A 14,049-nucleotide genomic window follows, 5' to 3' on the forward strand; every position below is an offset into this window, starting at 1 on the left:
TATGTGTGTGTATACCAGCTTCTTGTTTGATTCTGTTTTTTTATAAACCTATGTTTCATAGATCAGGCCCAATGGGATTAGAGAGATTAAGCCTAGAATATGCCAAGGTTGCAATTGAATATGTAGCATGGATTACCATATGTGGGGCTTCTTGAAGCCATGAAGATGGTCGAGTCTGTAATTATCAGGACATCAGGAATTATACATGAAGTCATTTGTCCAATGGTCCCGATTCTGCCCTTGATGTTTCCACCCCCCCAAGATATCCTCTTCCTTGTGCTACTTTAAGTCTTTTAAACAGAAATAAAGAAGAAGAAGAAGGAGAAGAAGGATAAATATGTTGACAATAATAATAAGTAATAATGTTGATATATGTGATGGAACTCAAATATTCAATTAGTTCACATATTTTAAAGCTGATTGTTACATATAATGTCACAAGTTTAAACTATAAAAGAGCCAGTAGTAATGCATAAAACCATATGAGTAATGGGAGTGATGATGGAAGCTAAATATGTAATTACACAGTAAGCTTGAACTGAGATTCTCATTACAACATGACAAATAAGAGTTGACTTTGGATCCCTTGTGCCACTAACAACAGCATCTGTTTAATAGAAGACAAGTCAAACAGTGAAGCACAGATTGTTGTACGTGAGTCATTTTGGCAGCAACACTCCCTTTCCAAGGACCTCCCTGGAGACGTTTAGTAACTGTCCCAGTACACAAATAATCCATCCACTTCTTAGTATTAAACATATTCACTTAGAACTAGCACCATGATGCCTTTCTGAATCTGCTTGGCTGAACTGAACAGTGTAACATTCAATCTCTATTAATTTGCCTCCTGCCAACCATGGTGTTGGTTTACTGTTGTTAACTGTATTGATTGGTTTATGGGAATATTGGGGACCGATATTTGGGGTGTTTTCCCATATATGAGCACAGATGGTAGACCCTGGTTTCCATACAGCCATTTTTAGCATCCTCCCCCAAATTGCAAGCTCACAAGTTTACAAGCAAATGTTTTTGTTTCCTCTGGATAATTTTTCTCTTAAATGGAAGGCAAACAAAACCGTGTTCTTTTCACACTGGCTGAAGGAAGTTCTTTCTATCTTTTGAAGTATGAAAGCATACAATGTATGGAACCCAGAACAGCTTCACCCTTTAATTTAATTTAATTTAATTTAATTTAATTTAATTTAATTTAATTTAATTTAATTTAATTTAATTTAATTTAATTTAATTTAATTTAATTTAATTTAATTTAATTTAATTTAATTTTCATTTTAGAGACTTGGAGGGTGGGGGTGGGTTTGAAGTGTTATGTATGGATATCTGCTTATATACTAATGTGAAAAATCAATAAATAAGATTTGGGGGGAAAAGGGATGACGAAACCTTGATCCGCCTTGCTCTGCATGTAATTGACTGCTGCATTAAGTACTCTGATTTATTAATATCGGTGCCGCATGAGGGCTGACGAGCCAATCAGAGGCTGAGTAGGCCAGGTCATGATGATTGCTAACTGATAAATTATGTAACAATGAGCAAATACTATTGATGGATTTTCTAAAGAAAGATGTTTCTGAACTGCTTTAAAAGAAGACATAAATTGAGTGCAGACCCTTTTCTCCAGGGACGATTAAGCCACTGCTTAAATGGGTAGGAACTGAGCACAGAAGCTGAGTGCAGTAAAAGGGTCCTATTTCGTTCCAGCAACATTTCAAGAAAACCGAGCCTGTGTTTCACTTTTAGTGTTTGTGCACATCAAACCTTGTCGCTGTAGGGACATGAAGGCATGCTGAAAAACCACCTCCTGTGCTGGTTAGTAAAGCTCTTGCCAAACGATGTGTTTACACATCAAGACAGAGGAATAACTGATGAGAAGGGAGTGTGTAAAGGTGAAGGTGGTCATCTGGCTAGAGTGTTCTGAGGATGTTCACCCACTCTTGAACTTACAAATACCTGCATGAGAGGAGAGAGAAATCAAGAGAAAAAGCAGTGACTGATGAGACAAGATGATGGGCTGAGAAAAAGCGACCAGGATGGGGAGAGATGAGGGAAGACAATCAATGGAAGGAATGACGGGATGGACCAGGGATGGGTGAAGCATGAGGATGAACATTAAATGGAATTAATGGTTGATGAAAAAGACAGAAATAATGATTCAGATTGGGATGATTGGAGGAGGAGGAGGAGGGGGAGGAGGGGGGAGATGGAGGAGGAGGAGGAATTGATAAAAACCAGGAAAAGGCAATCAGGAGATGGAGAAATAGTGTGAATGGATGAAATGAAGCAAAGGAAGGGAGAAAACATTGAATGGCTCAAAGAGAGAACTGTGTGGATGATGAACAGTACAGAATGACATTAACAAAGTGGTGGGTGGAACAAGGAAGAATAGAGCACGGAAGAGGAAAGGGGAGAGTGGTAGTGGAGGGATTATGATGAATGGATGATGTGAGTGTTGGGATCTCACAGGATCACATAAAGTTTGTTCATTTCTGGGGTAAGACAATATTCAATTGTCATGAGACGTAGTCATGACATATGAATTCTGACCCAGGAATGTCATTGTCTTTCACACCCAGTGGGGGGGGGGGGGCTGCTTCTGCAGGACCTTCCTCCCCCCCATTCTGCTCACAAGACTCTTCCCCCATGCAATCAGCCAGTCACTGATTGGTTGAAGCTCCCAGGTTTTGACACCTCAAATCCACACATGGAACAAAAGGCATTCAGCCAGCCTCCATTCTCTCTCTGGCAAGACAGACTCCGAGGAGGTGAGTTGCTGGAGGCAGCTTACCCAGCGTTAGCATACAGCTAACACCAGAGGCCTTCACTCCTCTGCTGACCCACCACGAGGGTCAGACCTTCCCCTGATCCAGAGACCAGCACCCAGAGTCTGATCTCCCATCAACCAGGAAAACCAACCAGTTCCTCCAGGACGGACCAGGGAAACGACGCCTCACAGAACTTCTTTGTGTTTTCCTCAACCAGCAGGAAAACCATCACAGACCTGAGCGACCAGCTCCTCAGTCTGGACAAAAGGAACAACCAGGAGCTGCAAAGAAGGACTCCTGAAACATCAACTTCATCTTCTTCTCCTCAGCCTGCAGAACCAGCAACCACAGTTAGCAGGAGGTGCTAACTACAGGAGAAGACACCAGCTTCCCTCCAGCAGGACAACAACTGAACTCCTTCAAGGAAGTGGGAACAACAACTGGGCTTTACCTGAGATTAGTTAAACCTGATGCTATGATAGAACTGTTTAACTTTATGAAGATGTGTTGATTCTGTTACAGTGATTGAGTTCTATAGATAATGATATTAGGAGCAGTTATCAACCTGTTAGCCAACGTTAGCTCTGCCACAGACACAGGGTCTGCATGCTAATCTTTGCTGTACTAACTAGTTAACTCACAATCCTACACATATCACATCAAAGACAACATCACACAGTAACTGAACACCATCTGACGACTCCTGACGTTTTACAAAACAATTCTCATTCACATCAAGTCATTCTAGAAATGGTCCTTTAGCAGAGACACACAGGAAGCAGACGCTAAAGACTAGCTTCCATGTTCCATTGTTCTCCAGCACATGGTGGAGACCCAGGACAGACTTCCTGCTCTCTGATAACCTCCATTGGAATGTAGTTTCTTGTGATCCGCCATCTTGTTTTGTAGTTCCATCACACGTCTCACACACTCCCTCCACCTCTCTCTCTTTTTCTCTCCACACACACACACACACACACACACACACACACACACACACACACACACACACACACACACACACACACACACACACACACACACACACACACACACACACACACACAATAGTACACTGCTCAAAAAATTCTAAGCTCCAACCCATGAAATTTGTTGGATTAGCTAATAAAATTCTCCCTGTGAACTTTTGTCTCAATTGGACAACCTTTACCCCTCCCTCAGTGACCCTTAATTTTTTTTTCCTCTGGCCCCATGGGGTGCTCATCGTCTGGAAATAAATACAACATGTAATAATTAAAATTGGAATGAAAATTGAAGTTTTAGCATCAGAACTGATATCAAGCAATTAAATCTACAATTTTACATGTATGAAAAAGGACAAATAATGGTGATGAAAATTGTAAACATTCAAAAGTTCAAAACATCATTATATGACTAAGTATGCTTGCATCTAAATGTGAAAACAAAATCCTGGAGAGGCTCAAACAGAGGAAAGCTGCCGGACTGGACCGCATCAGCCCTCGCGTGTTGAAGGCGTGTTCCAGCCAGCTCTGTGGAGTTCTGCAGCACCTCTTCAACCTGAGCCTACGCCTTCAGAGAGTGCCAGTGCTCTGGAAAACATCCTGCCTGGTCCCCGTGCCCACAAAAGGACGCCCTGCTGCATTGAAGGACTACAGGCCGGTGGCACTGACCTCTCACATTATGAAGGTCATGGAGAGACTGGTCCTGGCACACCTCAGACCACTGGTGTGCCCATCGCAAGACCCCCTGCAGTTTGCATGTCAGCCCCATGTTGGGGTTGATGATGCAATCATCTACCTGCTGCAGAAGGCGTATTCCTCCCTGGACAGACCCAACTCCTCAGTCAGGATCATGTTCTTCGACTTCTCCAGCGCCTTCAACACCATCCAGCCCAGACTGCTGAGGGCCAAACTGGAGAACATGAGGTTGGTGCTCCCCTCATCACTTGGGTGGACAACAATCTGACGGGCAGACCGCAGTTTGTGAGATTACAGAACTGTGTGTCTGGTGGTCTGATCAGTAACGTCGGGGCCCCCCAGGGAACTGTACTGTCCCCCTTCCTCTTCACCACATACACATCTGACTTTAAGTACTGCAGTGAGTCGTGTCATCTGCAGAAATTCTCTGATGACACGGCCATTGTGGGGTGTGTTGGGGGCGGGGGGGAGGCGGAGTACAGGGTCCTGGTTGACCGATTTGTGAAGTGGTGTGGGGAGAACCACCTGCTGCTGAACGTGGAGAAGACGAGGGACATGGTGGTGGACTTCAGGAGGAACAAGCCCCTGCCCTCTCCAGTCAGCATCAGTGGGAAGGACGTGGACTTGGTGGACTCCTATAAGTACCTGGGTGTCACACTGGACAATAAACTGGACTGGTCCACCAACATACAGGCCATCTACAAGAAGGGCCTGAGCCGGCTTTACTTCCTGAGGAGGCTCAGGTCCTTTAATGTCTGCAACAAGATGCTGCAGATGTTCTATCAGTCTGTCGTTGCAAGCACCATCTTTTTTGCTGCGGTGTCCTGGGGTGCCCTGGGGTGTCCTGGGGTGCCCTGGGGTGTCCTGGGGTGTCCTGGGGTGCCCTGGGGTGTCCTGGGGTGTCCTGGGGTGTCCTGGGGTGTCCTGGGGTGCGGGCATCAAGGCAAAGGACGCCAACAGACTGAACAAACTGATCAGGAAGGCAGAGTCTGTTGTTGGCTCCAAGCTGGTCACCCTGGAGGAGGTGGTGGAGGACAGGATGCTGGCAAAACTGCTAGCAATCATGGACAATCCCCCCCCCCCCCCTCCACAAAACACTGGACAAGCTGAAGAGCAGCTTCAGCAAGAGACTGATCCAACCCCGCTGCTCGAAGGAACGCTACAGGAAGTCGTTCCTCCCCACGGCAATAAGACTTTTTAACTCGTCTACCTCCGTCAGAGCCTCATTATAATTACTCACGCTCATTTCTTAAGTTATGTCCTACCCAGATATTTTTATATTTGTATATTTGTATATTTTTATTCCCTACTTTTTATATTCTATTCCATTGTATTTTATAAACCAGAATGCTGCAACAAAACAATTTCCCTTCGGGGATTAATAAAGTTATCTATCTATCTATCTATCTATCTATCTTAAATAAAAAGCAATATACATATTCCATATCCGTTATCCAACTTTCAGTCTCTGTCCCAAATATCGGTTAATGTTCCTTTAAGGCTGCTAAGCCCCTCTATTGGCACCCAACTTAGTTCTCCTCGGTCTTCTGCTCAGGCACCATACCAGCAGCTACCGTCTTTTCTCTGGAGTCTGGAAATTCTGTGCGATGATGAGAAACAAGTTGGAGGAGAAACTGCAGTTGCTCCTCATTCTGAGTTAGCTTTCGATTGTCTTCCTGGATTAAGGCGACACTGAGCTCGGCGTGGTCGTTGATGACCGCTATCTGCTGCTGGAAGTCTCAGCTGGAAGTCTCAGCTTGTAGAAGAATTGTTGTGTGTTGGTTGTTGTCAAGTCTTTCAACTGGAGTTCAGAAATAGCTTGGGCTGGGAGTGTTGGGCGCTTCTCTGGAGATTCATCTCCCACTGTGGCATGAAGTGCGGTGAGGATTTGCCTCTTTTCCTCCACTGTGATGAGGGGGTCAGAAAGTGCTCGAGCGACAAGCTCCTCTGAGAGATACCACTGATGCCCTCTGAGTTTGTTCAGGGTACCTTAGCTAAGTCCAGGCTGGATGGAGTATCGGGGGAGGCCATCCAATTCTTCAGCAGCTGAAGGTCATGTCTTGGGGCGGCGGTGGCATCTGGTGCCAGTGTCCATGCTTTCGCATACAGCAGACATACAAAGACAGCAATTTGCTGCAGGCCCTTCTCCTCTCTTGCTGTGTGTTTGAATTGGCTCCGGAACATCCATACCTCAATAAGGCTAAACTTCAGTCTCATTGAGGGAGGGGTAAATGTTTTTGGAATTGGAAAAAAATTTACCAGGAGAGTTTTTCCAGCTATTCCAACAAATTTAGGGGATTGGAGCTGAAAAAATATTAATTTGAAAATGTACCCCTCTGGAAGGACCACCCTAATGTTCATCCATTGTCAAAATGTATATTCAGTCATTCTTATTATGATATCATTCTAATTTTACTGGTCCTACAAACATATGGAATGGCGGTGTAGTTTATAGACAAAGAGTCAGTAGGAAATAATGTGGCATCTAAAAGGATGAGGCCAACTGAGCACTGGTGACGAGTCTCTTCAAACCAGCCTCTGAATGAAGGGCCTTGTGACTGGAAGGGCTCCCCTGTGCCTGAGGCTGGTCTGGTTGCCCATGCATGTAGAATTTAATTAAGCCCTCCTCACATGTGCTTCATTGCCTCTCAAACCAACGTGTTTTCTTTCAGTGGGATGCTTCCAAAGATGTGAAAAACTCAATCTTCGCTGAGACTCAGCGGGGCAAGACGTCACGTTTCCAACTTTGTGGGCTCTGGTTGATTTAAGAGAAATTGTACTTTTATTGCAAGAAGCAATTTGTTTCTTTTGTTTCTGAACTCACACAGAACTGTTTGTTCTCGTTTTATTTTTTTCTAAAGGATCCTCTCTCCTTTGTCGCAGGCTGTATGAAACGGGCTGAAGCGTGTATTCTCTGCTGCTTGAAGTTACCTTAAATAGAGCTCTCTCTCTCTCTCTCTCTCTCTCTCTCTCGCTCTCTCTCTCTCTGCTCTGTAAAAATGTTTTCCCTCTTTACCGTGTCAGATCGAATATGAAGAAAAAGTAGCAGATGGAAACTTTATAACCCAATAATAAGATTTTCTGTATATTTGAAGTAATTTTGATCCAGTTAATATCTTCTTAGGTGTAAAACATGTGATGCAAAGAAAACCATACATTGCAAAGAAATGAAACAAAGGAAGAATCTGGGATTCAGAGGGAACCTGTTCCAGTCAAACATAAACCTTTACTCCAAAAAAATGTGTTTCAATTTGAAAAGAAACATTCAAAATCAACGTGTATCTAATATAGTAATCATATATTCACCTGATAGAAGTTCACAGACAGCATCTCCAATGTAGAAATAGAGAATGTTGCTGTACTTCAAAAACCTCTGCCCATTTCTAATGATGAGCTCAACGTCCAAAATTTAGGCACGGAGCAGGAAATAATTGTAGAAGCGTAAATCTGAGGGGAAAAACACTTGGTGGAATATCTTGTGACTAATTAAGTTGACAGGGCCCAATGCAAAAATCCACATTTAATGAGTCATCTCGCAATTCGGAGAATCTGAAAGCCTTTATTGAACAACCAGGATCATCAGTCCCTGCAAATAATTGGTAGATTTCATCGTCTTTCGTAATCCAGATACATTTCTGGACAAAATCACAAGGCTGAAAACTAATTTGAAACCATCAAGCCTCGAGGCAGCAGCGCTTTAACAATGGACGATCTTGTCTCGTGGGAATCAGTAAGGCTCCATTTGAGTAAAGTGGAAACTGAAGATTCTCGTTGGGTTTTGGGCGTCTGTTTACACAATGTTGCTCAAAGCTACTTTTTGAAAACGGCTCCCAAAGTGAAACTAAATGAAAATGTTCCAATTCATGGAAACGGGCAAGAACACAACCCTTTTGAAACATTGCTACTGCTCAAGTGCACCACAGCTGGACATAATAGTTCTTCTGTACATGCTCAGTAGATGGAGAATGACATCAATGGCCTCCAGAGTAGCATGATGGTCTGAAGCACCTACATATGTGCTGCGCTGCCTGTTTGGCACTTGCTAAGATTTAAATTCCCCTATTTAGACAACTCATTTAATAAGTTATTTACTTATTTTTAGTCCTTGTCTTTCCAGCATGATCCTAGATCTAAATGTAAACATTTTCTTTCAAGATTTCTTTTTAAAATGTACTCGCTGCTTGGAACAGATAATTTCACTAGTTTTCTTTTCTTCTTAAATATAGTGTTTATTTCTTATATTTGGGCTGCCTTTTTTGCAGTGTATGTGTACTGTAGACAGTTAATGATTGTATCAGTCATATTTTAATCATGTTTTGCATCTCTGGTGAGTGAGCCACAAAATTCTTGAGCGTGTAGCATGTAGCATGTAGCATATAGCACGGCTCAAAGTTTAATCCTCCTGATCTGCTGAGCAGCGAACCCAATGAGCAACACCACACTAACTCTGCTGGTCCAAATGTTTCTGTTGATTAAGTTTCTGGTGTTATATGAACTAACTTTCTCCTCCTCTTGGTACTTTGGTCAAACATAATTGACAGTCTGTCATACTTTTGTCATTGTCACTAAGATTAAAGAAACTTCGAAACGCGGACATTGTCCATGCTCTCTTGTCTACCTGCTGCTGACCGATGATGTCACATGATACTCGTCAGGTTGTGTTGAGTATGAGTACTCAATTCTGCTAATGGCATCAGTGCAACCTTGTCTGAAACAGTCCGTAGCCATATGACTCATTATGACGAGCAGCTCAGCAGCCAAACATCAGGCAGCAGCTCAGGGCACTCAGGCACGTAGCCATGCTTGATGAGTTGGTGAAGTTCTCTGGACTCCAGCGAGCTCCACAGTCACAGATCTCAGTCCAATTCAGCTCCTCTGGGAGGTGGAGGAGTGGGACAGTCACATCATGGATGTATGAAGCACAATCTCTGAGGAAATCAAAGTCAATCAACTGGAGGCTTTGCTATAGATCAGTTATTGTGAATTCATCCTCTTAAATGCGGTTTAAATGAAAATAACTACAGCTTCAAATACATAAAACAATCATAAACTGTATGACTCACATCAGTCCTTCTTGACATGGAATATTTGTACATGTAAGAACTGGTAATGAACAATTAAATACAATTCTCACTGTTTTGTCATTCATATTCCCTGCAGGTACATACATACATGTATGGCAGCAGATAGCTATATGAAATATTCACACAGCTCTGGCATTAGTATTTCATTGGCTCAGCTGCAGAGGTTAATTACTATACCAGCCAAGCTGAGAGGATTTAGATAATGGCATTGTGCTGAATTCAGCTGCAGGGGACTTAATGCCGGAGGTCATTGATCACAACTTTGCTTAATTGGTATTAGTCTATACTTCTGTAGTGTAGACAAGTGATTAGCAAGCAGGGGGGCCGACCTCATCCAGGGGGCGCCAAAGATTCAAGCCCACTTGATTTTAAGGGGTAAAAGATGTTTTTTTTTTTTAATAGGTGAGTCAAGATTGAATTCATTTATGTCACAAAACTACTAAATGTAAGCATTTACATTAAAAACAATTATAATCTAAACTCATCATACTTTATTAATGCCCTTGGGAGAATTGTATTTTCCGCATCGACCAATCATATTTCTTGGGTGTGGCGGTACGGCCACATTATGGCACTCCAGGGAGCTAATGGGGGTCAAGGGTCATGATCATGGACCCAGAGCACTGACCAGTCAGCTGTCTGCAATGTACACAAAGATAATCTTGCAAAGTCAGCAGCAGGAGAAAAAATGTTACTGCATCAGGCCAAAGAGAAAGATGAATTGGTTGACAAGAAAGAAAGAGTGCACCAAGAGAGTTAAGATGAAGCATGGCTTCATTGAGACAATGGCCAAAATTAGAACTGAATGCATCTTGAGCGGCAAAAAAAAAAAGTGAAATATAATTTAAAACTGCAAGAACACCTCGAGACTGTGTTACCCAAAGAGTTTATCCTCCAAGAAAAGGGGTCATCGTTACAGAATATAACAATGAAAATGGATTTCACATGTTTGTCATGAGCGCTTGTTAGCACTTGTACAGGGTGCGCTGGTTTACAATAGTAAAATTGTGACTTCCTTAAGAAAGAGGTTGGAAATTGCTGGAGCAGACTCATGTTCACACATTGTGCCACAATGTGGAGGCTTTGCTAATTTTCTTTCATGCATGAGCACCTCAAACTGTCACTTGACTCAACCCCAGGGTCCGTTCGTCAGGGCTCATGAGGTAACGATAACCATGAAGCCCTTCGCTTCGGGGAAAAGCGAAAGCCGCCGTTTCAAAGCTTGTCGTCTTTGCGTGTTAATGGCCAATGTCGAAGCTATGCTCTCTCTCGTTAATTATCAAAGGGAAACTTTCCGAACGGATGTGACTACCATTCTGCTCGCTGCACTGGATGGAAATTGTAGCTCCCAGACATTGTATGCAGCGGACTTGTGTGACTTCTTCATGAGTACTTTTCTCAGAAAATCACTGAAACAACAAACCTGTTTTCCAAACCACCAAAGCAGAGCGTTCAGCTGAGGTTTCCACTGACGTGTGTGTATCATGTGCAAATCTGAGAAAATATTGTGTGCAAAGCCTAAACAATCATTTTTGGTTTAGCCGTATGGATACACGAGCAATACGAATCTTATTATCTACTGTGTCTTTATAGAAAATCTACAACTAAATCTGGGGATCTTAGTTAGTTTCTTTCAAAAATGTAATTAAATCAGACATCTGGGAAAAGAAAAAGCATCCCTGTAAAAACGGAGGACCCACCCCCCAAAAATAAAAATTGCTCCTCCCAAACTTTGAAAATACCTAATGCTGCAAACATGAAGCGTGTGGCCCACAAGAGGCTCCAATCAACACCAAACCATCAATCAAATGGTCAAATCTTCAAAGAAATCATGGATTTTTTAAACAAATTGCTTCTGAGTGGCGAGACAACACTGAGACCCGAATTGTGCATTTTAATCCTCCATTTTGAAATACTTGTTCCATGATGTGCTGAAAAAAATGTTGCATCCAGGACAAGAAAGGGGAATAATTTGTTCATTTAACAAACTAATTAACAAATTGGGTTTATTCCGTTTGTGTTAGTCATGCAATGAGGCATTTTCACAAATGTTTTATTTAGAAAGGAGCGCACTGAAACATACCCACGACAAGTGTCAACACAATAAAAACTACCCTTAACAGAAGAAAGCAAAATACTTCTGAATAAAGTGAAAAATGTTGAACGACTCCCAGATTCAGGTAGATAGAGGATAGTGAAGAGAAATCAACCCAACATACTGTCTAAAGCCTAGTCGAACCTGTTCTCCATTTCATGAGCACCAGAAATAGTTGAAGTTCCAGAGCTGAGAGAGAAATATAGATTATGACACCGGGCAACTCCAAAGAGAAGAGCTTAACCAAGCTGCAGGGTTTAAAAAAGACTAATGGACATGCAGTAGTTTTCCAGATCCACAGGTGGTGCCAATGGGAAAACCTGAATCCAACTTGAACAGCGTCACTAGTTTCATTGAAGGCTCAATGAATCAAAGCCAGAAATATGACATCAGTTATCAATTAGGACAATGAGGCGGCACTTCCACTGGAAATCCTGATGCCCAGATTAGATTTGCTGCCAAAATCCAAACGATTTGGCCGTGTAGTATTCAGTGAGTCCTATCTGATTGTCACCATTACATTCCCATAGTGTTTACAAACTTCAGGCTACTTCTGAACCAGGTGCTAAATGCGAAGCCAGAAAAATGGTGGATGATGACAAATGTTTGATAGTAATGTCACAGTACCTGAGAGTTTGTCAAATGTTGGCAGGATCTCTAGTCAGAGGAGGAAAAGAGCCAGAAATGTGTTCTTTTGAATGAGCTGCAGTTGTTTCCTCCAGAAGTCATTGACCTCTTCAACTCATCTCTGTGTCGGATTTTCATCCTCTCGAATCGTCTCCCTGCTTCTCTTTTCTTCACGGTGGGTTCACGAGGAGACACAGTAAGAAAATCCAATCAGCCTGGTTGTGGAGCATTGCAATGGCACATGCCTGATACATATCTGAGAAATTTACACATATAAATGATGCCTGTATCCAATCTGTACTGAGCCCCGGAGAAAAAAATAATAAGTACACGTGGCAATGAGAGAATAATTCATTCCCTCAAGTTAATAAAGCAAGGGAACGAGATCATTTAATCCATGGCCACGAGACAGTAACTCATTCCCTCATGTTTTTAGCTTGACATAATGACTGATTATTTGGTTCTCATCTTGGCCCCAAAAGAGAGGATATAAATATCAGCAGCACCAGAATCTGCTCTGCCGAATCACGTCTCCCCTCTTTACCGTAAATAAATAAATAAATAAATGATTCTGGGGCTTATTTTTCAACATTTGGGCATAACATTGTACATTTCTGCTCCTTTAACTTTGTTTCTGGACGTGTCTGAATCAAATGTGTCAGTGTTCACTCTCAGAGACCCCGGTGCAGACAGAAACACAGCCATCAGGAGGATAACTCATAACACTATTAAGTGAGGAGGCAAAGAACTCAAAACCAAAATACCAAGGAAAGCAAAATCTAACGAGACAGAACTAAAGACTACCCAGGTACTTGACCCAAACAAAACTAGAAGGACCCAGCGGGAGACTAAGGAGCACACTGCCCGGAATGAAGTGGTGAATGCGGAGTGGCGTGGCTGGAGCTGGAGGACACGGGAGGTGGAGTGGTGCTGAAGCTGTTGGAGTGGGCCAAGAACAGAGTCCCAGGCAGGAGCTTGGTGCAGCAGGGTGGGTCCAGTACTGCAGCAGAAGAGAGGCAGACTAACACAGAGCTACACAGACTGAGGCAAGGCAAGGTCTGGTAAGGCAAGGCAAGGCAAGGTCTGCCTTGCCTTGGTCTGCCAAGGTCTGCAGGGGACCACTCACTGTTGGTAGTTCTACGGTCCGACGCCGAGTCTTCATCTGATGCCAGCTTTATAGAGAGAGAGGTGCATGTTGGGAGAAACCACACTCTGCTGTAGGTGAGAGACCTCAGGTGATCAGCACTGCACTCCTCCACCTCACAGCATGCAGGACACACCCACCTAGGAGAGAGGAAAGGAGGGAGGAGGAAGGGAACAATGCTGCCACGAGGCAGAGCCAGAGGTGGAGGTCATGACAAAAGCTTCAACATCAGGAGGAATGGAGGTGTCCAATGATAGAACGCAGCTCTACAGCCATTTATAATGGAAACCTATGTAAACACACGCTGATCAACACATTTTATTATAAAGAAGTTCTGTGGGGTAGAAAGTATTGGGGCGGAGTGATGATCTCTTTCCCACGCATTATTAACTTGAGGAAACAACTTAATATCTTGTTCAGACACCTTGTTTTTTTTAACTCTATGGCCAGTAGGGGCTCCGTACATCTGAAAATATCTGAATGCTTGTGTCTTTTCCGATCTGTGCCACATGAGGGGCAAAAAAATCTGAATTGGGTCCCATTACACTGATAGTGTAAATGTGGCATTACACGAGAGGTGCTTGATTGGGATCAAAGAAAGAGCTCACGTGTACGTTTGGGTTATAAACCTGTGTCAGCA

Source organism: Blennius ocellaris (assembly GCF_963422515.1).
Source record: "Blennius ocellaris genome assembly, chromosome: 8".
In the NCBI taxonomy this organism is placed as follows: Eukaryota; Metazoa; Chordata; class Actinopteri; order Blenniiformes; family Blenniidae; genus Blennius; species Blennius ocellaris.